This window comes from Protomyctophum parallelum (assembly GCF_964188405.1).
Source record: "Protomyctophum parallelum genome assembly, chromosome: 8".
In the NCBI taxonomy this organism is placed as follows: domain Eukaryota; kingdom Metazoa; phylum Chordata; class Actinopteri; order Myctophiformes; family Myctophidae; genus Protomyctophum; species Protomyctophum parallelum.
Window position 1 is genome coordinate 49,211,296 of NC_139703.1, and position 20,766 is coordinate 49,232,061.

Consider the following 20,766-nt stretch of genomic DNA (forward strand, 5'->3'; position numbering starts at 1 on the left):
CTCTGCACTGTGTGTTCGTTCTGGGTGAGGCTTGTAATTTAGCCTTGTGTAATTCTAGCATTGTGAACATAAAGGATACAAAACAAAAAGAAAAGCCATTAAACATTAAATGTAGGTACACTTGATTCGGCAGACCTGGTCAGTTTTATACCACAGATAGGTTACCGTCCATAATATTTGGTTGCAGTGTCCTATAATACTCTTTATAATTATGGGATAGCTTATAGTTGTATTGCATTGCCTTCATTAGCACAGATAAAAAACAGAGCTGCCATTTTCTAGCTTTGTTTATAAGCCCCAAAGGTTATGCCGATAAGGGTCAAGGACGCCATTGAGGTTGAAAAATAAGAATCAAAACAGAGACATACCACACACTGACACTGTACAGCTGATGAGCCAAGAAATAAGAATCCTCATCATACTGAAGAGAAATCCTCAGAAACACACTCCAGGAGTCCGGTAAGACTCTCACGCACAGAAAACCTTCACAATCTAAACTGGAGGCTACACAGCAAGGTGTAACAAAAACAGGATACAGTATGTAGGTTACATGTCCTTTGTAGCAGGCTAGCCGTCTATAAGAGGGTCTAGTGTGGAATGTCTGGATTTCTTTGCCAGATTCTGCCAGTAGGCCATGGAGATGTACTGTATATGTTTATAGGTTATAGGTTATATATACTTTCATTTTATATTTGTAGTCCACTGGGGCTCTGATCAGGCTGATGTCACAGGCTGGTCACAGAAAGTCCTAGATCCACATTGGAGCCATCGATAATTTACTTCTACAGTGTTTATTCTACAAAAGAATTATTAAACGAATAATCGAGAAATTGTTTCTATATCAACACATTGACTGACCAGCTATGCCTTATTTTATACTTGGTCGCACGATGGGTGTCATGTAAAAAAATAGTGAAGATAACAGAGCTTGTAGATCTAGTATTTGTGAAAGGTTTTTGAAAATTTGTGAAACTTTTTTGCCTCCTCATGTCAAAAATAGGTGAAGTTTATTAATCGATAATTTTATTAAATTATCGATTTATTTTTGTTATGAACGATAACATTTAGTTTGATATTATTGTAGTCCCATATCCACATGATTCGATGTCGTCTTTCGAGTTTCGCAAAAATGCCGTTAGATCAGTCAGCAGTCCTATATTAATTCTTGCCAGGGCAATGGCATGAGGAAAGAGTGAGGAAACAAATACATCCATCATCTAATCTGTACACCTACTCCAGCAGTGGGTGTGCTATGGCTAAGGCAACACCTACTCTAGCAGTGGGTGTGCTATGGCTAAGGCAACACTGCAACAAAGGCAGCCAATAAAGGTCTCCAAACTCATTGGACAGTGTTTCTTCATAGGATATTAACTAAACATCAACAGGCACTGCAGCAGTGCCTTCCAGTTCTATAATACCGGTAGATATATATATAGCATCGCAGTCATAGCCTGGTTAATAAACCAGACCGAATCAGCCGTTGGCAAAAATAAATTGCCTGCCAGCGGATTTCGGTCTGGAGAGGCTCAATTGTACGCCCAATTCCTACACCAGAGAATGTGGGCGGCCAATCGGTATGCAATATGGGCGGGCTTTGGTACAGTGACTTTCAATGCTTGAGACCTTTGACTGACAGTAGCTCTGACCAATTGCGTCAAAGAGAAAATGTTTCCCTGGAAATGAAATCCAAGCTGAGCCTCCCCAGACTAATATCCCGCGGTCCGTGCGATATTAGTCTGGTTTATTAACCAGGCTATCGCAGTCACTCCCGCCCCCTTTCAGAAAACAAAAGTGTGATTATTTGTCAACTCGGCTGTTGGCTTTGTCCGAGGCTTAAATGTCTTTAGTTTAATTAAATACTATTTGAAACATCTAATGGGAAAAATGAATGGGGAATTATTATTTCCTGGTGCCCTCGTTGTGAAAGGGGGCAGGACTGCGACGTCCCGCTCCGGAGATGCACCGGACCAGTCAGTCACCAGCCTAATCTCGGCTTGAGGCATGGTGGAACCCCGTTGTGATCAACAAGGAGTTTCTCAGGGCATAAAATAGGAAATGTCTTGACTGGTCAAGGCAATCAATCGCCAAACCAGAATCCAATGTGTTCCATAATGTTGAAGGGAAAAATACAGCAACTCTAGTCACTGAAACAAGCAGGCACTTAAAATGGCTGCACTACATTAGTGCGATACTGTAATACAACCGGACCAATGTTAATCGGCCATGATTTGCCTTTTTTTTTTTAATGATGTAGCCGACATAATTTGACATAACATGGCGTCCCTATTTTGGGCATGTCATTAACCCATTCTGACCTGAGATCAGATTCATACCAGGTTTCCACTGGACACACACTGGTCTGATTAACCCATTCTGACCTGAGATCAGATTCTAAAAATGTCAGTCGTTCTTCGATTTTTTTCAAAAATAGCAGACCTACAAGCTCGTATCGCGCCACTCGGTGGTGCGATATGAGCTTGTAGATCTGCTATTTTTCAATAGATAAAGCATAACATGATGCTAACACCAAAATGGGTGCCCGGTCAGAATGGGTTACAGGCACATCTTATCTATCCATCTATAAATGCAACAAGTCTGTCTGTCTGTATGTCCGTGTGTGTAATCCACGTAACTCGAGAACCTCAGCCCCACCGACTTCAAATTCGACACACACGTTCCACACCACAGCAGGGGGTGCAGTGCTCGACGAGTCGACGGTGTCGAGTCGGTCGGACCCACGGTTGTCCAGAACCGCCCCAAAAAGGCCTCTGCCCGAACTCCACAAGCTGGCTGCATATACTCCCTATTTGGGCATGCCTTACAAAGAACTCCATATATGGGCATAAAAGGGAGACAGACATAATATCTGGGTGGGGGCATGCATTTCCAACTTGCATCGTTCCAAGTAGGCCAGTGCCCAACGGGCACAGCTGTAGAGGGCTCCAACGCATAATATCTGGGCGGGGCATTCATTTCCAACTTGCATCGTTCCAAGCCCATATATGGGAATGCCCATATATGGAGATCTCTGGTGTGTGGCGTCATCAATATTGGCCAGCAACTCTACATCTGACCTCAAACCCTTAGATCTCCATATGGAGCTGACCTGTTCTGACATTCCATATGTTGATCCTTCCCCATCCATCCTTCCTCTTCGATGTCTCCCTTTTGACATACCTGTCCATTTAAACTATAGACGGGCCTGCCCCAAAGTTATTGGTGCAGCCGTGCCCAGCAGCCGGGGAAACTAGAGTTCTCAATAGGCCCGAAAATTAAGGCCCGGCCCTACCTGGGCCCTCATCAAACCCTGTACACTCAAGACACTGCCCCCGCTGGCACCCTTAGATCTCCATATATGGAGCTGACCTGTTCTGACATTCCATATGTTGATCTGACCTCATCAAACCCTGTACACTCAAGACACGCTTCATATATGGCCAGTACAGAATTCATTCCATATGTTGATCTGACCCCCCCCATGCCAAAGCGCCAGCACTCGCCCAGCAGTCTGCTGTATATTATACTATATATTGAAATTCTTTATTTCCAATTGCAGTACAACCCAGTTGCTACAAGAGCGACAGAAGTGGAGCAAGGAGAGGAGAAGTCTTGTCCCTGGAGACATAGTGCTGATGGCGGACGCGACAGCACCACGTGGTTCCTGGCTGCTGGGAAGAGTTTTGGAGACATATCCCGACAGGAAAGGATTAGTGCGTTCTGCACGGGTCAAAACCAAAACCAGCACACTGGACAGACCAGTAACCAAACTTTTGCTTGATCCACGAAGCAGACACTTAAACCTCTAAAAGAGGATTGGAATTGGGAATCTTGTTTTCGAGAGGGTCTTCGAAAAGGACCTCGAAACTAAATCCGCTGTCACGGTGACCCGGGCGAGGTCGTCTCGCCCTAAGGCTGTCACGGTCACCCGGGCGAGGTCGTCACGGTCACCCAGGCGAGGTCGTCACGGTCACGCGGGCGAGGTCGTCTCGCCCTAAGGCGTATGCCAATAGAGCATAGCAGTGGCCGTGGTTTTCTGGACCGACTTCATTTTTCCCCGTAGAGATTTACACAAATATTTATATCAATTATTTTAAGGCTAGAATCAAGCCTTCCAGGATCCTGGTGAATCATGACCATTACAACTTTGATTCTGTGAAGAAAGAAAAATGAAAACCGCTAAACAAAGGGTATTTATTAAATGTGGTATATTATCATATAATTAATTATTCAAACTTTTTTTTCACAGAATCAAAGTATTTATGGTCATGACTCACCAGGATCTTGGATGGCTTGAAGCACTGAGAAAACTGTTGCGCCTTTCTTCGTCCTTTTTTTTCAAACTTGACTACAGTAGCGGTGGTCTCAAAAAAATTGATTCTAGGCTTAAAATAATTACTTGTGCAAGCAGAGCATGCAAGTATTGTGGTCGTGCTGGCTTTTTTTATGCGTATGCTTGGATGTATATACAGTATATACTGATGTTGGTGGTGACGTAATTAAAGGTATATTCAGTGATTTCACTTAATTCAAATATCACTTATTTTTTTGTTTTGTTGTGATAATCCTCCCTACTATAGAGTGTGCTGGCCATATAAGGAGTTCCTCCCTGTCCCCAGTTAACCCCTGGGGGTCAAAAAACCTTAGGTTTCGTTTTTGACTCTCTATCCTGATTGGACGAAAGGCTGGGTCCCACAGCCAAAAACGAAACGAAACGAAAGGTTTTTTGAGTGAAATCACTGAATATACCTTTAATAATAATACTTTTGTAAATCTCAATGGGGAAAAATGAATGGCCGACTTTTCAGTGGCACCAGAAAGCCACTCCCCCTATAGCATCTTTAGACATCTACTGGTCATGTTACAAAGTACTAACGACGACTTTATTTTACACAGGATTAATTTCTAATTCATAGGGGTTATTGAATTAAATTGAAAAATACACTTTAATAAAAGCTTTAGACTTACAGTATAATTATGAAGAAAACAAATTATTCAAACAAAAAAAAACACAATATTAATAGTACAAGGAAAGGTCCATGAAAGGACCCAAAGACCATGTTTTGCAGAATGCAATAGCAGGACAGTCTGCCTCAAAACTGGAATCAGAGAGGAGCAAATATTTGTGGGGGGAAACAGTCAGCGGATGGCTGGTTTGAAGATAATTTCGCTAAACAGAATATGGACAGGGCCGGCTTCTTCAATACTCAGCCACATCAATGAGCTCCTGGTGCGATCTGCTCTGGACTCTTGATGAAGAGAGACAGCTCGAGTCATCGCAGAGAACCACAACAGGGTCCATTTTGTACATTCTCAGAGTTAAATGAACACTCGTCCTTTCGCAGTGCAGACACAAAGAATGATAGTCATTTACTGTGACACGGACGTGGCAGTTTGAATCAACACCGTAGCACAGACTTGACAGCTACACACAACATTTTAATAGCACTCGTTAAGACATGAATTGTGGCCGCCACTCGCCACTGAGAGGCGTAAGTTTATGTAAGCTGTGTATCCACCACCAGCTACACTTTGTTATGGTGACCAGCTATAGCCTCTTGTGACAGAATGGGCATGGGTGTGTCCTGTGCTCTCTTGTTTTCCCAGATTGTTTCCATGCATGCATGTCGTGGGTTTTCAACCTCTGTTCATGCAAACCCAAGCTCACCTTTCCTTGAGTCACCAGCCCACCTACACATCCCTCGCGCAGAGGTAAAGTACACAGGCAGAGTCAAAGGTCCTGTAGAATGACTACACACTAAATGGGCCACTGAGGGGCCACTTTAGGGCAGTGCACCAGCAACCTTGAATAACTGCCGAATAAAAGACCATAAATCAAACATTAATGAGCTGGACTTTTTGTGTACAAAAATAAATCCACATCAACTTAGAGGTATAGGCTGGATGACAATAAGATAGGGCTTATCAGTAGCCACATTAAGATAAGGCCATGCACGCTATTTACTATAAGATAGCACTTTCCACACCGGTGATGTAATATTAATGGGCCCAGGGTTCAGATTTCAACCAATCCATGCAGCATACTGCAAATATAGCCTAAATTAGCCTACTGGGCAAGACTGTGGCACTATTTGGAGCTTGTATTAAGCACCAACATAATTGCAAATTCTCCAAAACAGGACATTCTCAATACAAACAGGACGATTGAGTGGAAATACAGTTTTGTTTCAGTCAGGGGTTTTTTGTCTACCAAGTTTCCTGTGTCCAGCCCCAGGTAGCAGCTTCTTAGGGTCAATGGTTCTTAGTAAACAGATTCTGCGTAACACAACAAAGACTCACAAACAGTGCTGCAAGGAGGCCCTCCAGGCCTGCACTGAGATTCTGGGAAGGGCACAGAAAAATACTTTGTGTCAATTTAAAACCCATTCTGACCTGAGATCAGATTCATACGAGGTTTCCACTGGACACACGCTGGTCTGACGAACCCATTCTGACCTGAGATCAGATTCTAAAAATGTCAGTCGTTCTTCGATTTTTCAAAAAATAGCAGACCTACAAGCTCGTATCGCGCCACTCGGTGGCGCGATATGAGCTTGTAGATCTGCTATTTTTCAATAGCTAAAGCATAACATGATGCCAACACCAAAAGGGGTGCCCGGTCAGAATGGGTTAAAGGTATATTCAGTGATTTCACTTAATTCAAATATCACTTATTTTTTTGTTTTGTTGTGATAATCCTCCCTACTATAGAGTGTGCTGGCCATATAAGGAGTTCCTCCCTGTCCCCAGTTAACCCCTGGGGGGTCAAAAAACCATAGGTTTCGTTTTTGACTCTCTATCCTGATTGGACGAAAGGCTGGGTCCCACAGCCAAAAACGAAACCTACGGTTTTTTGAGTGAAATCACTGAATATACCTTTAACTGGATCCTTGAGTTTTACTGTGGTACATGTTCAACAAATAGAACACATCCATTATCTGACATTGGACCAGCTGTCTACGGCTTTGTTTAATACATTAAATAATAAAAAGAAGAATTGAGACTGCATATACGCTTACCAGCATGGAATATCATTTTGCATGATAAATGCAGTAGGACATTGGCACAACAGCATAGGATTTCTCTACAGTTGCAAGTAGACCATTTAGTCATAATAGCCGTTTATAGGCTACTTTGTTGAAAAAACAGATGAGGAAAACATGGTTTTGCCTTTTTAAAATCATTGACTGATCAGAAAAAGTCAATGATCTGTGATTCCACTGAGCCATGGCAGGGCCATTACACTAAATGTACAATAGTAAAACAGACTCTAAATAATTAATTGGGTTATTAAGACCAGATCTGTACCCATTCCAGTGCCTGGCATGCAAACTGTAAGAGGGAGCGTAGGGGCTCTAGAGGCTCTCATTGCATTACTCTCGCTGGCTTCATATGCAGATAATGTGTGTGGGGTTTTAGGCAGCATCAATCAATCATAGCCGCTATTGTGCTAATGATGCAGACTATTATTTACACCACCACCACTCCTCCTGCATGCGTTATGATGGCAGCATGAGGCGGGAGGACACAACCATAACACTGTGGTTTCAGATTCACTTACAGGCTTGACTTCTGCATCTCTACGGATAACGAACGGGGTGTGGATTTGGGTCTCATCCAACTGCCTTTTAATAGAATTTGTCAAGAATGCTCACAACAGTTCATAATGTGAAGAATCTGACACTGGTCGATTTTAAGCTTTTTACCAGAATATAGCCTCTTCATACCTCTCAGAAAAACAGCAGGAAATACTGTATTTGCTGCAATGCAGCAAGAGGCAGTTTCAGTCAGTCAATGCAACTGATCACATTATAGCCTGAACACCTTGCTTACAACTCATTTCATCTGCCTTCATAATGAAAGCCTCCGTGTATTCCTGTACAACTAAAGGTCAGCTCAGAATAAGAATTCACAGCAACAACAAAAGAAAAAAGCATGCAATTAGCTGCCAAATGAAGAGAGGATTCCATTTAATGAAGTTAGAGAACCAAATACATTTACGACCACGGTAGCGACAAACTAAATACTCAAGATACCGTGCACAAGGTCCTGTGGAAACGGCCCGTTGGACTAAGGCACTAAGCGATGCATGGCATGATTATTAGCACTCTTATTAGACGTCAGTGACAGGATCTGACACACTAACGAAAGGTCTCTGTGGATCGTAGCTTAAATCTAGGCCAAGGAGCTAGAAGGAAAAGCGGGGCAGAGGGAAAGGACGATGGACGATCATGTAATCTCTTTAGTGAGTCAGTAAAGTACCACTGAGCATGTTGTTGATGTAAACAGGGGGTAGCTCACCTAAAACCAACCGAGGATGAAACATCCAACAACATCAACTGTTCTTACTAGGGATGCACCGATCCGGCTTTTTGGCATTCGATACCGATTTCAATACATGGGGGTCCAGTATCTGCCGATACAGAGTACCGATCCGATACCCCCCACAAAGAAACGTAATAACCTATTAAGCTGTATGCCTCACTGTGTGGAGTCTGGAGTCATTATTTTGTGTAAGGCAACATCAAGGCTTGACTTAAACCTTACTTTCCCAACTTTGTAAAACAAAATGTAACAAACACAGATATAAATGCACTGAATTATTTATTAAATAACTGTGCAACAATTAGACCAGGTTAATGTGTGAGCAGGCTAGCCTGGCTGCATTCCACATGTTATACTGTCAATACTACACTGCTGTGTCACAGAGGAGGTAGAGTTGTTTTCATACTGTAATTACACATCATTATCGGATCGGATAATGGATCGGCCCATTTAATAATAATAATAATAAAACTTTATTTGTATAGCACCTTTCATGACATGAAATGCAGCTCAAAGTGCAATGGATTTGCCACCGATACCCGATCTAGAATTTTTGCCTGGATCGGCGCCGATCTCCGATACGAGTATCGGATCGGTGCATCCCTACTGAGGATGAAACATCCAACAACATCAACTGTTCTTACACCATGTGTACGGTGTTTTGCCAGAGTTATGTAAAACACCATAAAGACAGGCAGCGGTGAACACTTTGAATCCATTGCCTTGACCAAAGTCTACTAAACATGTCCGCTTTTTGCAGTGGTAACAGCGGTTAGGATGTGTAATAGTGATTTCATGACTTTGTTGTGGTTAGTTTGACAACAGGTCTTTGTGTATTGCTTTACTTTAACCCATTCTGACCTGAGATCAGATTCATACGAGGTTTTCCACTGGACACACACTGGTCTGATGAACCCATTCTGATCTGAGATCAGATTCTAAAAAATGTCAGTCGTTCTTCGATTAAAAAAAAAATAGCAGACCTACAAGCTCGTATCGCGCCACTCGGTGGCGCGATATGAGCTTGTAGATCTGCTATTTTTAAATAGCTAAAGCATAACATGATGCTGACACCAAAATGGGTGCCCGGGTTCAGAATGGGTTAAAGCACTACACAAAATAAATTATGTGCATTTATTAATCAAAACACATAATACAAGTACATAGTTTGCAGTAGCAAGTTAGCAACGATGCTTTTGAAAAGTTCACCTTACTCTCACCTTGCTGGGTGGAGAGTACCGGTAAGTCACATGGTGAATGTGTTGTTAGGCTGCTACCGTTTCAATTACACATCACTACACAGATAATTCGGCCTCCACAACTGCCCTCTGAATGGCCTCTCGCTGTTGGCCAGAGAGGAAGCTCCAGCCCACGAGAGAGAGAGAGAGAGAGGAAGCACCCACCCACCAGAGGAGTGAGAATACAGAGTAGAGTGAATGAGAGAAAGACAGGAGTAACAGAGAGAGAGAGAGAGAGAGAGAGAGAGAGAGAGAGAGAGAGAGAGAGAGAGGAAGCACCCACCCACCAGAGGAGTGAGAATACAGAGTAGAGTGAATGAGAGAGAGAGAGAGAGAGAGAGAGAGAGAAGGGGAAGAGAAACAAGGAGAAAGGGAGGGAGAGAAAGAGCTGAGGTAGAGAGAAATGAGAGAAGAGATGGGGATAAATCAAACAAAGACAGAAGGGAGAGAAAGAGAAGCAGAGAGAGAGTGAGAGAGAGAAAACTCTGAAAAGTAGAGTACAAAGAGAAAGCAGCGAGACAGAAGGAGGATAAGCGAGAGAGTGGCGTAGGAGAAAGACAGAGGGACAACAGAGAGAGAGATGCTGGCCAGAAACAGGGTGGTGGCAGGGATTTGGATTTTGTGTGTGTGTGTGTGTGTGTGTGTGTGTGTGTGTGTGTGTGTGTGTGTGTGTGTGTGTGTGTGTGTGTGTGTGTGTGTGTGTGGTGTTGGATGGATAGAAAGGAAGGGATAGAGATATAAAGATAGATGGGGGGTGTGTGTTGTGTGTGTGTGTGTGTGTGTGTGTGTGTGTGTGGTATTGGGGGTGTGTGAGTGTGTGTGTGTGTGTGTGTGTGTGTGTGTGTGTGTGTGTGTGTGTGTGTGTTTGTGTGTGTGTGTGTGGGTGTGTGTGGTATTGGGGGTGTGTGAGTGTGTGTTGTGTGTATGTGTGTGTGTGTGGGTGGGTGGGTGTGGGGGGTGACCTCTTTGTCACAGTGACATTCTGTGTCACAAAAGCCCCAGTGTGCCCCACTGGGTCGTTGGAGGGGGACCAGGGAGAGGAGTGAGCAGTGCGGGCCGCCGGCCGGGACCCACAGAGGAGTGAGCTCTGCGGGCCGCCGGCCGGGACCCACAGAGGAGCCATCAAGACAAACAGTCTGTTTTCTGTTGTTCATATTCCAACAGACTATCTAAAAATACCCTTGCTTGCGGTGGGACCCCAGCTCAATTACACACTAAAAATAAACGAGTCTCTGACAGCTACTCGTCTTGAGGTCCATCAGCAGGGAAATAGTAGTTTTTTGTATTATTAGAGGTCGTTACCAAAATGGAACCCAACTGAAACATTAGGATGGCCACTGTACTGCGCTCTCTGGTTTCAACTGTTTGCCTTCAAAGAATCAGCTAACAGATAATAGTTGTTTAGATAAGGTGTGAGTCTGAATGTATGCGCGGTGTTGTTTGGAGTGTGATGTAGGTCTTTTCTTTCCAGTCCCAGCCAATCCGGTGATTGTGTGAACAGGAAGCTGGTTGATCCAGGCCACGGGACGGGGTGGAGGTCGGAGGTGACACGTGAGGACCGCCACTCCCCCCAACTCAAAACCACGAGTCATCAGGTCAAAGGTCAAAGAGCATTGACTGTTATGCAAGCATCTCTGACTGGCAATAATACTCCTCTTTGCTACAAAACTCATCTATCTGATGTGATGAAAATGACTGATTCCTGTCTGAAGGAACATGATAGCTTCCCGAACCGCCATCCTCCCTTCCCAGAACTAGTGCTGCCAGAATTGGCAATTTCTTTTATATTATTATATAATTATTATTATTATATTATTATAATATTCCTTTTAAAACACCACATGTATTCGAATGAATTTCGAATGTCGAATGTATATGATTTTAATATGAATATGATTATAAATATGAATATTGCAGCCTAATATGCTGTAAAACTTTCTCTTTCTTTATCTATATGATCCGGTCCTGTATGGGCCGCGGTTGGTGCTGAGAAATGCAGCACTACCCAGAACCAAACCTTGAGTGTTGTGAAGTGAAATGGCAGGCCAATCAAATGGCTGTTAAGTGAGCAAAAAGAGTTTTGGGAGAGAAGGAAGGAACAGAAGCCGAGACCGAAGGGCTGGAGTTCTGACAATAAAGCGAGCGAAGCAGCAGCGAGCGGCAGATGAGTATGAGCAAGAGATGAGGCGCGCTATAATTATGTGCTACGCCGCAAAACAGACTACAGCTTGTCATTTTAAGTGGGTGGCGAAAGCTGCAAAATCAAAACTTTACCCCCGCTTTTTTACCATAGTTACTTGGAGAGACTGGGGAGTTTTCACTTTTTCCTTTTTAACTAGCAAACAAAGTATCCATCTGACTGTACTATGACTCATCCTTTCCTCCTCTTGATTTATTCATTTAAACCGTTAAAATGACATGCGTGTGTCTCATAACACAGGCCTCAGTGTCATAAGAGCATGTGCCCAGGTCAGATTTGAAAACAGAAGAAAATTTGTAAGAACATCCTAACATTAAATCGCAAACAGTTTAACAACCGTTTACAGGACTGTCAGTGTGGAGTTCTTGGTCCAGCTTAACTAAATCATTGTGGTTATTTTGAGAAATGACTCTTCGTGTCATATTGCAGACTGACCCCAGCTCTGTAGTTTAAGAATTACTAACCTATTCCACATTATTTAAAAACGTCCTAGTTAGTTACCCCCTTACAATACAGGATATCCCACCAAGATTTGACTGATCGGATGGATACCACAAAAGTGTTGTTGTCATGCAAAGCTGTGTAAACCGTTTCCACCATCTGCACCCCCATGTCAAAGTGAGCACTAATTTGCACCATTCCATCATTAGTTGATATTAGATGCCATGTGGGTTAATACCTCCAAAGCCTACACCATATGGTGTGAATATGTGGTAAATGTTGTGGTACATTAACACAGTTAGTACTCTGTTAACGACGCTGCAGACTATTGCCATGTATTTATTAGCATAGAGAAATCCATGAGTCGGTGTACCCCTTGTGGGGCTCCCGTTATCTGCAGCAAGTTTGTAGTGTTGTGAAAGCTTCTTGCCGGGGAAGAATGCCAAGACAGACCGTGGCAACGTTCCAATACTGCTCATATGGAAGCTCCTTCAGTCCTCTCCTGGCTCCCTTTACACTTGCGACTGCACCGTGATTATTACTAAGACGGCAAACTGGCCACCGGTCTCACTTGTAAGCCAACTTGTTGCAAATAAAAGCAGAGACAAAATGTGCACACAGGCTGTGCAAACGTCTTGGAGGGTAGCCCACGTGTTTAGATCGACGTCCATGCATGTCAGTATGGAGCGAGAGTATAGAAAATACGCCCACCATCCATCCAACAAACCTGATTAAGTTAGAAGGAGGGTATAAGGTTATTATGCATGGCACGAGAGATAAAGGAGTGGGGATGATGAGGGCCCAGACGGTATTTCAGGGAGTGATCATTTTTAACTGCGTACAGACATGCAGAAGAGAGAGGGGGGAAAGAAAAAGGGAGAAAAAAAACCTTTGGCGTCACGTCCCAAGAATGTCAGCAATGAGCTTACAGACCACATCCCAACACACAAGAGTCAGAGCCGGAATCACATCCAGACGTACAACAACGCTGGAGAAGAGAAAAAAGAGAAATGCCTATGTGGAGCGCCTGAGTGGGAAAGAAGTGTGTGTGCTGTGTGTGTGCTCTGTGTGTGTTTCTGGGGGGGGGGGGGGGGGGGGGTCTCTCTCCGGCCGCTCCAATGAGAATCCCCTCTCCTACATCACATGACGCAATCCCGCAAATGACTCAGAAATCGATCGGCGCTGCCAAAATTTGCAGGATGTGTATATAAATATATATTTATATATAGTGTGTGTGTGTGTGTGTGTTTTACTGCATACCTCTAGCTGGGTCACTATGAGTACAGAGGAGACATAGATCAAATCAGACCTTGATTGACCCGGTTGGTTCATGGAGAGAATTGTGGCTAGGATGGGGATATGCTAGTCCTGAAAGATATCTAGGAATGGCAAGGGGGGGCTATAGGATCAAGCAATGAGGCAAGCACAACACGACATAATGATGGTAGACGTATCCAGTATCCAGTAAATAAATAAATAAAAAATAAGGTACATCTAGAGAATTTCATGATTACAGATTGTAAGGGCATGCATGCATACAACGTTAATCTGCAGCACTGCTAAAACGGTCCCTTCATTAGCCTCTCTCTCTCTCTCTCTCCATCTTCCTATCTATCTCGTGTGCTTCCCTATGATCAGAGAGGGATAGCACATGACAAGGTGACCTGTGCCCCACACAGGATGGGCTAAACTGGGGTTGAGGGTAGGGGGTGGTGGGGGGGCTGCTATGTCCCGTGTCCAAACCTATGGTCTCTCCACGGTTCCCTCCCCTTGCCCAGGCCCCACTGCCAGGCCGGGCCTACGAAAGGAGAGAGAGGCAATGACGGCAGCCTGCCTGCCCCCTTACACTGGGCCCCTTGCTGGACTCTGGAGAGGGGAAAGAGACGAGGCAGGGAGAGGCCCACTCAAACACACACACACACACACACACGTCCCATCCATGTCTATTCAGAATACGACAGAGAATGGGAGTTTCATGTGCACACGCATGCAACACACACACACACACACACACACACAACTAGAAAAGGAATGGACGGTCATGTGGTGGGTGAGGAGGGGTGTAAATGCAGTTAGCCAGTGTCAGAGTTGCATAATGTCAAGAACAAAAAACAAAAGAGAAAATGCTACACTCTCCTTGTCGATGAAAGAAATTACTTCTGCAAACTGATAAGAATATTATGTAACCATCCTGCACCTTTATGTTTATATCATCAGGCTCCTATTATTAAAAAAATACTTCTCTTTGCATCAACTGCCATATTTATCTCCAAGATCATCCCTAAGTAAGACTTCCCCTCAAAACATAACTTGTTGTGATGTGTGTGGCACAGGCATCAACTATGACGTCGACGTGTTCGCTGTAAGAATGGAGAAACCTTAAACACTTGATTAGTCTAAACAGAAAGGGAACATGAACACACACATACGAACCAGTGTCCAAACACATGGACATACAGTCCAAGTTTGCCTGTGGCTCACACTGTTAAGTACAGCGGCCTCTTTCTCTCTATAGGGTTACATATGAGAGGAAGCGACCAATTACTGTAGTCACGAAAGGAGGAGGGGTGCTTTACTGTATAGGAGACCTAATGGACTGTACCATCACCACTGCACAGCTCCATAAACAAGCTGCCATTGTTGCAGTCAATACAGAATGGACGTAGGTCCATACCATGTCCTTCGTAGCAGGTCTTGGCTCAGCTCTATTATTTAGTTCACTGGATACTATGGTAGTAGATTAGAGAAAGCTGTGGCTTGCAGAGTGTTGTGTTTTTTTTGGAGGGGGGGAGGGAGGGGGGGGGGGGGGATTTGGGGCAGAGGTTAACTCATAGCTCATGCTACTTCTGTTGTTCATTTTCACATAATTTACAATTCATCAAAATGTATATGATCTATAAATCAGGCTGAGCAACTGAAAGAAGGAAGGAGAATTTGGAGGGAAACTCATTAGCTAATTATTCATTTTTTTCCCTGTTTTTTTTATGAGGCAAAAGAGCCAGTCGTGCACACACACACACACACACTTCCAGATAGTCCACTGTGGTGTTTCCTACCTGAGGGAATGGATAGGTATCCAGGATACATACATCCAACCCTGGTGCCATAATATGAATCCCACTAGAAAAAGTGGGTTACTATTTCCTTAACCAACTAGCAAGCTGCTTATAGTTCTTTCCATTTTATAGTTTTTTTATATAGTATTTGGGGGGGCAGCCAACGTGAAGGACAAGGCGACGGATTAAACAATGGACATGAATGAAGACATGTCCATTGTTGCATCTTAAAATGGTACATCCATCATCCAACTGACAGCTCACTCCTCTGGGAGTCGGGAACCAGCAAAGTCAGTCACCACTTTCTTAGGGAAAGTGTGCGTGTTTGTGTATGTGTGAAAGTAGCCTACTTTTAGAACCCTATCCAGGTCCTGATAATCCTATTACATGGACTTGTAGAGGCAAACCACACAAGTGTACGTTACATGACAACAGTGTTAAACTGTCTGCTTGGAGCAGTTGGCTTCTCGTTGATTAATTAGGGAATATCACATCATTTTTTAAATCGGTATTCCAGTACAAATTTGTAATCCAATGAAATGATGTTACAGAATAGATAAGCTATTGAAAAATATCCAAGCTGATATAGCTGGAAGGAAAAATATGCATAAACAAACCAGTATTTTGAATTAAATGCTGTTTTTAAAGTGACAAAGTACTATGCCACATGAATATATATCATATGTTTATTTTACTTCACAAAGCCAAAATGGACAACCACCACACACAATAAAGGGCTTTACTTTGCATGAAAATAGGTCACACTATTCGTCATGCATATTCCAAATGATTATAAACAAATGAACAAACAATAACAATGCCACAGACTTACCTGAGCTTTTTGCATGCCCTTGTACAATAAGGTAAGACTCGAAACCCTTTCTTCAGTTTAGCCCAAGTAGATAATCCTGTTCAATACAAAATGGCATGTCGCAAGTCACTCACTGGGCCTTAGCCTGCAACTTAACATGCAGTTGCATAACGTTATAACAAGTTTCATCTACAAAGTGCATATGTATAGCATGCGTGTGTGCATATATATATATGTTATATATAACATAGTAAATTAGTAATATAGATATAGCATAGTAAACATAATAAACATAGTAATAACATAGTATTAGTAATACATATAGGCTCATTGTCTACAGCGGAAAGACCACTCAAGCCTTGACTTTCGCATTCCTTCTGTGCATGCGAGTTTCATACCTCAGTTCAACTTTTCCCATCAAGACCGAGTCGTTTCTTAATCCCTTTGTCGTCGTCAGCCTCTTGCAAAGTATTTCTCCTCCATGTTGACTTTCAGATGATAAGCTATACGATAGGAATCAGAGGAGAGAAGAGTGTCTTCTTCTTTCTTTCTGCGGGGAACGTGAAGGGACTTGATGGAACGTCGCACGCCCTTTCCGAGGCTTCCACAACGTTGGCTCCACTCACGAGCTTTTGATAGCTAGCGTGGCTAGCTGGCTGCTTTTTAACCCCAAAACGCGGTTGCCAAGTTTATGGCGCCGTTGTATTAACCGTTTTTCGGACCAACACGTACACGCGCCGTTTGAAATCACACGAACGCGGCGGCGTTAATTAAGCCAACGACCCACGGAACGCCGCACTTAAAACGCATGCATGGAATTAAGTGGGAAACGCTTCGGATTTACGATAGTTCGACGGGAAAACAGTCCTTCTCCAGACCCTAAATAGATGGCCATTACTTTTTTTGTTATGCCCCGCCCCCCCGCGGACCTCTACGGGAAAGGGGGGATTTCCCCCCCCCCCCCTCCAGCCCCTCCGGCCGGCCAATGAGAGGCGAGCTCGACGTGGATGCCGCGCTGTGGTTGGTGACATTTGCTCCATGGCCGCCAGTGTTTGGTCCAGTCCGCTGCTCGTAACATGTGGAGCGGCTCCCTCTGCCACGAGCCCTCCCCCCCAAAACAGGGGTGTGTCATGACGTCAGAGGTAACGAAGAGGTAAACAACTTTGACCGCGTGAGGTTTAAAGCAACATTGTTTCACTCTTGAGGTCTGATTCGTGGATCATCTGACTGTGGGGGGAGAGATCGCAAAGGCAGCAGAGTTACATTGTGGCTGTTTCACATTTTCCAATAATGCACACGTCACGTACACACACACACACACACATTACACACCGTGTTTATTCATAAACGCCAGGCTTTCTTTCGAGGCTGCGTTTTAAATGTCTTTATTTTTTAAACAGGCCTGCGCGCAACGGTTTAGTTTAATATCTCCTCATAATCGACATCGCGCGGTTGAAATGGTGTTTGTATTTGATGCGTTTTTATGATAGAGAATGAGAGTGTATCGCAATGCAAAATGTGTGCAATGAGGCGTGTGTATTTGAGGGGTGTGTCTGTTCTGCAGTACAGTGGTAGGCTAGTAGACAGCGATGCTGCTGCTGCTGCATGCCGAATGGAATGCCGATGCAGCCTGCTCTGCTCCATATAGCGTTTACGTGTAACATACATTCATTCATTTAATGTGAGGTAGCGTACTGCACTTTAGTTTAGTGGATAAACTAATTACACCACATATTAAACGTTGTCTTTGCACTTGGTTTTACACATGAAGGTAATGAGTACATGTATAGTCGATTATCTTGCTTGCACCTCGTATTAATTTATGTTATTATTTGTTGTGGATTATCCGTGCGGATACGCCACAGCTCTCTCTCTCTCTCTCTCGCTCTCTGGCAACTTGCAAGTGGGAATCTGGGAAAGCGGTGGGAGATGGACTGGAGGCTGGCTGAGGAGCCTCAGCCTGGAGGGAAACTGCCAGAACGTTGTGGGAGTGGGAGGAGGCTAGGAGGGGGCTAGCTAGGGTGAAGGTCAGGGGTGTGTCTGTAATGTAAACACAGTAAAGAGAGACAGATATGGAGGGAAAGAGTGAGGGGCCTCATCCGGAGCCATGCATACAGTACATCCTCTTCCTCCACCCAACACCCTTTCTCTGAACCCCTGCTGGGAGTGAATTATGCTAGACCTGTAAGCAATGTAAGGGGGTCATATAATGTTGAACATGCATATGCATAACGTATTTTAGCCTACTTTAATACAATTTACAATTTAGGCATTTAGCAGACGCTCTTAATCCAGAGCGACTTACAATAAGCAAGAACAAAAAGCATGGGAATACATCACAAAAAAGCATTTATCATGAAACATGCGTAAGCTAAGAAAGTAACAGTGGAATATCTATATTATGAGACTATACATATAAACTATATATATATACTACTATGCTATACATATGTACTATGGCGTGCTATGACTATTATACAATGCAAGTATAGTGCTGTCTACATAACATGCTATAAGTCTGTATCAGATGCTATCTAAGTCAACAGAAATGCTATCTAAGGGGGTATAGGGTAAGTGCTATGGGCCATGATGGAGTCTAAAAAGGTGGGTTTTCAGACAAATACAAATACAAATCCAGTACAGCATTGCACAACCTGTCATTATTTGGACATTATTATATCAAGACCCCCATGAATGTTCTAAAGCTCAACTTTATTACAGACATTTATTTGCATGCTACATTAATCTGTTAATTTAAAAAAACAAATATAGGCAATTAAGGCAAATCTGTATGTGTATACTATACATTCATTTTTTTTGCCATGTTCTGTTTATCAAAATGCATAGGAGACATATTGCAGTCTCATCAGCCCTTCACTTAGCCCTGCATTGATCCAACAGTCAGCACAATGCTTGCTGGGTGTCCTACTCCTCACCCACCCACCCCCCTCCTCTCCTCTCCTCTCCTCTCCTCTCCTCTCCTCTCCTCTCCTCTCCTCTCCTCTCCTCTCCTCTCCTCTCCTCTCCTCTCCTCTCCTCTCCTCTCCTCTCCTCTCCTCTCCTCTCCTCTCCTCTCCTCTCCTCTCCTCTCCTCTCCTCTCCTCTCCTCTCCTCTCCTCTCCTCTCCTCTCCTCTCCTCTCCTCTCCTCTCCCCTCCCCTCCCATGGTTCAAAAAGGAGGGGCATTTTCACAATAAACATTCCACTCCATGCCACAATAAGCGCACATACATTTTTGCAGACGGTGTGTGGCTGAAAAGTACACAGACCAGTCAATAATTAGGGTGATACTCTAAAAACCCATGCACGCATGGACAGTTTACTGTCTTGCCCTGCATACAAATGCCTTAGATAGCATTTCTGTTGGCTTAGATAGCATTTGACACAGACTTATAGCATGTTATGTAGACAGCACTATAATTGTATTGTATGTAGTCATAGCACGCCATAGTACATATGTATAGCATAGTAGTAAATATGTATAGTTTATATGTATAGTGTATGTATAGTTTCATTATATAGATATTCCACTGTTACTTTCTTAGCTTACGCATGCTTCATGATAAATGCTTTTATGTGATGTATTCCCATGCTTTTGTTCTTGCTTAAATGTAAGTCGCTCTGGATTAAGAGCGTCTGCTAAATGCCTAAATTGTAAATTGTAATACCAGCTTGTTTATGTCAGGTTTTGTCTGAGTTTTGAACATGAGATTGAAAGCATTCTGAGCCTTTCAGGAACTAAGACATGTGACATGAGCAATGCTGACTCATTAATGCATATAAAATGTTTGGTAGTAGTAAAATGTATGGGCTTTAACTTTAGAAACTCATGTGTGAAGTGATCCTTGTCCTGTGGTTTGGTTTGGGCAATCTCCAAGTTGGCAGCAATAATGGAGCAAGCTGTTGTGTTAATGGGGATTTATTTGGCTCCATCAAAATACATCCATGTCAGACATGTAGCTATAAGTGTGTGTCTTCAGATGCTCAATATACTCAGTAGCCACGCTTACATGACCTGAAAACAGGAAAATAATGATATCTTGATATTCTAACGTACCGATTTTTGGACTCTCCAAAAGAGTGTGATGGAGGCCCTGTCTCCATTTCAGTCATGGCATGGCAATACAGGCCATTACACTGTAACTATCACTGTACGTTTATATGATAGTTGTTCTATTTATAGTGACTCAAAGGAATAGACAAGTTAACTGACAACCAGGTATAGACTGGTGAGTCGTGACCACCCGAGAGATGGTTGGCAGCCGGAATGTAGACGGCACCCGGGAGCAGTATGGGTTGGCGCCCCAGACTGTGTCTTCCGTGAGGAGGAGGCCCAGCCGCCCAACAGCCCACCCACCGTAAGGCCTTTAGGAGGGCCATTCAAGCAGCAAGCGGAGCCTGCAGCACCACCGTTTCCCTTGCCGGTGGAGCCTGCGGAACCATTGTGGCACAATAATCCGCCGCTTCTGAATGAAGTGTCTGGTGCTGGGAGTCTGGTGCAACGCACAGGTCCTGGCTGCACCTGTTGAGAGCAGGAGTGGACCTGGTGAGACGTAGGAGAGGCCCGGACAGGAGTCAACCCACAGAGCCTAGTCCTTCCACGCGCCAGACCTCCCGGCAGAGTTGTTCGGGAGCGGTGGACTGTCTTTCCTAGTGGGACTGATCGTGGGTAGCAACTGGGACGTAAGTCGGGACTTGA

The 20,766-nt window shown here is 43.8% G+C and overlaps 1 protein-coding gene across 1 annotated transcript in view; it reads right to left on the bottom strand.

Moving 5' to 3' along the window:
• Positions 1–16,932, bottom strand: part of LOC310862862 (vitamin D3 receptor B) — a 35,063-nt gene extending 18,131 nt beyond the window's left edge. Inside the window, exons 1-2 of the mRNA XM_083770969.1 lie at positions 16,467–16,932; positions 16,090–16,165 (exon numbers count right to left, since the gene is read on the bottom strand). The gene's annotated coding sequence lies outside the window, so the exon portion shown is untranslated. The remainder of the gene's footprint in view (positions 1–16,089; positions 16,166–16,466) is intronic.
• Between the last annotated feature and the right edge of the window lie 3,834 nt (positions 16,933–20,766).